Raw genomic sequence first — 4,610 nt, forward strand, 5'->3', positions numbered from 1 at the left:
GGTGTTCGTGGAGGATGTTGGTGGTGTCGGTATTCATGGTGTTTGTTTTATTGGCATTGGTTGGTGGGGTTTGTGGTGGTGGTTGGTGGTGTGTCGATATTCGTGGTGTTTGTTATGTTGGCATTGGTTGGTGGTGTTTGTTGTGGTGGCTGTTGGTGTGTCAGTATTCGTGGTGTTTGTAATGTATTTTTTAAAATCTATGCATACATCAATTGTAATGTAATTTTTGGTTTTCTTTGTTTGTATGTAAAACATGTCTCCCAAAAGAAAACAAAGCGAAAGTGGATCAACATCTGACCATCCAAAAAAAAGGCTACAGTACAGAGGGATTCGGAGGAGCTTCCTGAACAATCTCAGTTAGGGAAAAGTAAAGCTAAAGAGAGATGTGAAAACAATATTGAGGGAGGTGGACAAGGATCCGTAGATGGTGATGAATAAAATAAAAGTGAGAAAGAGAAGGAATTGAAGAGTGAGAAAGAGAAAGAAGATGATCATCAACATGATGATAATGGATCACCAATGGGGCATGAATTAATATCGACATCCCAGCATGATCCTGTCAAAACTTTTAGTATTGAAAGGTTTCAAGTTGTAATGCCGATAAATGACCCAGAAGAAAAATAACAAACTGGTCAAATTGTACTTAAATGTCAGATGGGGAAATTTTTTGAACATTTTATGAAAATTATGAAGAACAAAAATATAGGCGGACTTTTTAAGAAGAGCTGCTTTGGATGCTTTCTTGAGATGCCTAACGACCCCTCTACCCGTATCCGTTTCCCTATGACGATAGTATATGGTCTTCTCAAGCCCAGGATCAAGTACGCGGGGGATGATAAAGATCCAGAGGAGGGGGCAAAAGAAAATGGATGAAATCTGGATCAACTACTGTAGCATGCCCATTTGTTTTAGCTTGCAAGAGTTTTCCATAGTGTCAGTCTTGATATGCCATCGTCCAGAAGGACCACCACCCCGCAAAATATCCAAGAAAATAAAATGCAAGGAAAGAATAGATGGGTTGTTTGACATTGCTCGACGTGTCTACAAAGCATCGGATTTGTTGACAGATCTCAAGGATAAACTATACCAGAGCAGTACAGGGAACAATTGTGCTTAGTTTGGTTTGTCCATTCGGTTATATTGGCAAGAGACGTCAACAAAGTCATAGAAGATGATTTGTTGGCGTGTGCTGAGGATTTTGATAAATTCAACAATTATCCCTGGGGATATGACAGCTTCTACTTGACTGTCCAATATTTACTGACAAAGCTATCCTCAGGGACGACCACATTATACGAATTTCCTTGGGCTTTCATGGTAAAATTAATCACTAATTTTACTCATCCATTAATTTATATTGAATATAGTTATTATGAAATTTTTTAGCTTGCTTCCTTTTTACATTTTTTAAGCTTGGGTATTTGAAGTCATTCCTCCCCTTCGAAAGCTGTTAATCGATTACTCGGATGAGGTTTCTCATCCAAGGATGTTTAGGTGGTTGGCTGCAAAGAGCAACACCAATATTAAGGAGACTGATCTCTTTAACCCTCCGGATGATGTAGTGCGTCTTCTTCAAGTAAAATAATTCTACTCAAAGATAAGAAAGATATTGAACAGATGTTATATCTGGTGCAACAGATGTTATATCTGATGCACCAGATGGGACATCTATTGCAATAGGGTATATCTTGTATCAGATTACCCATCTGTTTCTTTGGTTCTCTGAACCCGACTCCTAAAAGATTAACCATCTACTGCAAATTATGCAACAGATGTGTAATCTGATAACATATTGTTCATTTGTTGTGACGTACAGATCATCTGTTTCATAACAGATTACTCATCTTATTCAACTGTTGAAACAGATGATTGATATTTTGCATCAGATTATCCATGTGTTGCTCTGTTTCTCTGAATCAGACTCAAATATATTTTAACAATATACTGCAAACTATGCAACAAATGGGTCTTTTTTTCTAAAATGTAGCCCAATTGTGAAAATTATTATATTATATGATTTAAATGCATCTGACTTTTTTTTCCTTTTTTATAGGTTTTGCATCCATGGATCGTGCCTACTGAGGAGGAGTTGGTGATGACTTCTTATATTACTCTGAGTCATATTGATACTATAGCAGACCCAATGGTGGAGTTAATAAAGAAGAAATTGGCTGGACCAACAACCATAAGAAGAGCAGTTAGGCAAGGTCAGCCTAATGTTGAGGTTCTTCATGACCAACCTTTGACTAAAGCAGATCCGGGTGCTTCTTCTGGTAGAGTGTTGGTGTTGCTGGTAGGCATAATGATGCTACTATCACTCGTGATGATGAGAATGTTGATTCTCAAGAAAGAATAAATATGTTTGAAAACACCCCTTTTTGTCCATACACAGGTCCCTCTTACCCCTCTTTACCCTCGTGTTCTCATTGCGAATGCAAAGAGTATAAGGACAGACAGGATAAACTCTTTGAAAACGTAGAGGCTATCTATAAAGCTTTCAATAATTTCAAATCCAAGAAGGTGAAAGAGCCGCTCACTCCTACAGTATTGGTTAGGAGAAAGAAAAGAGCAATTAGAGACGTACTCTCCGATCGAAAATCAAAAGAAATTGCAATTCCTCCCTCTCCAAAAGCTGTTGAAGTTTAGGGACCAGTCAAGAAGGTGGACATATATGCAAAACTTGGCGCCGAAGAGAAGAGATATCTACGACAGGCTAAGAATACCAAGCCAGGCGCACCAGATTACCCCAGGTCTCCTTTTTCCCCCAAAACTTCCAGACTATAACTGATGTGCGTATGCCGTACGAGGACAAGGCAAATTTACTTTTCCTAACCTATCCCTTCTAATGTACCCCATGAAGAAGAATCTACGCAACAAATTTCACATTTGTTGCAACAGCTAGGTATACTGGTGCAACTGGTAGTGGTTCGGTTACAACTTATTATCCATCTGTTGTATAAGTTGCGTTGGATGGACCCTATGTAACAGATAGACCATCTGTTGCATCTTTACTATTACTAACATATTTAAAAATTGACTTCTTATCTCACACTATTTTGACATAATTCTTTGCCTCATGAGGAAAAGGCAATTAACGTACCGGAAAGTTTATGACGCTGCCGATAGGATAATGGACCTTAACTTCTGCAAGAAGCTCAAGGATAGGTACAATCGACTCAATGGGAAGGCGTTAGCCCTTGGCGTGGGACTTGATTTTCTAGTTCCTACGTTGGTTTTGGATGAAGAAGAAATGATAAAATATGTTAGAGGGGACAGGCCAAATCCACATGGCAAGAGTTGGACCGAGGCAAAAAGGATTCTTGCAGTCATTAGCGTGAACGGAATGCATTATCGGGTTGTTGAGAAACTACTCGAGGAGGGAAAGATCAATGTTTATGACTCCAACGTACCTCTCATTGATGATTTCAATCTTTTTCTCCTCGTGGATCCACTGATGGTGTTGTTGCCCGTCTTGTTGAGGGAGAGTAAATTGATGAATCATTTGCCAAAAGAAGTGTTGATGAAGAAATCATGGGATTTTAAATGTCGAAATAAGGAAATGATCCTTTCAAAAGATGATGTCGCTAAAGCGAGTAGCTCGCACACTCTTGCACACATCGAATGTTTGCTCACATCGAATGTTTGCTGGCCGCCACAAAAATTGCCAAGCCAATGACTTTTTTGTGCGACAATGCGGTGGCAAACCTATAAGAGGTTTGGGATTATGGGGTACTAACTGGACGCTTGAAGCCTGTGTATATAGAAGAGCCTGTGAAATAGAAATTTTTAATTTCAAGTCGCCCTTCACTTTATTACATGTATATGTAGTGGCAATAATTTTTTTCTGATGAAGTTGAGTTTTTTATAATACAATAGATTAGATTGTCAATCTGTTGTAAAATATATTTAATCCGTTCTGGCAGATAGTTTATCTGTTGTAATAGGTTGGTCATCTGTTACATTACGCCGATGTTATTTCTATGAATAATCTAATAATCTAAGTCTAATCTGTTGCAACAGTGGGAAGACCTGTTTGATAATTTCCAACAGATGACCTAAATTTTACAATTTATTCCTAAATCTTTTTGATATTTTCCAACAGTTACTCTTGAATATCCATGTGCTCGACAACACCAAACCAGTAACAAACACCACCATGAAAATTTCAGCAATTAGGCTTGAATATCCATGTGCCCAACAACACCAAACTAGTAGCAATAATGGCAACAATGTTGTATCTTCTTGCTCGATTTTGTTTCTCTTCAGAAGCCTTGACTTTGTTCAACAAACCCCAGATTACAGAATTTTCTTGTTAAGAGTATCGTTCTTCATATCAATCAAAGTAATTGCATCCACCCAATTTCTATAAAAAAAGATAACACAATTACAAGTCAATAATTAATCAACTAATTAAATAAAAAATATTACCTTTGAAATCTTACAAGTAAAAAACCTACGACCCGGATTTTGTTGAGCCCAAGAAGTCTTTAAAAGAGCTTCATGACCGCACTTACAATATCAAAAATCTTTATCACAAAAAATAGTGGAAGATGCGCTCGACATTGTCAAGCTCAGTTGGAAAAAATGAAAGAAATAATTTGAAGAATTTG

This window comes from Capsicum annuum, chromosome 10, assembly GCF_002878395.1.
Source record: "Capsicum annuum cultivar UCD-10X-F1 chromosome 10, UCD10Xv1.1, whole genome shotgun sequence".
Lineage (NCBI taxonomy): Eukaryota > Viridiplantae > Streptophyta > Magnoliopsida > Solanales > Solanaceae > Capsicum > Capsicum annuum.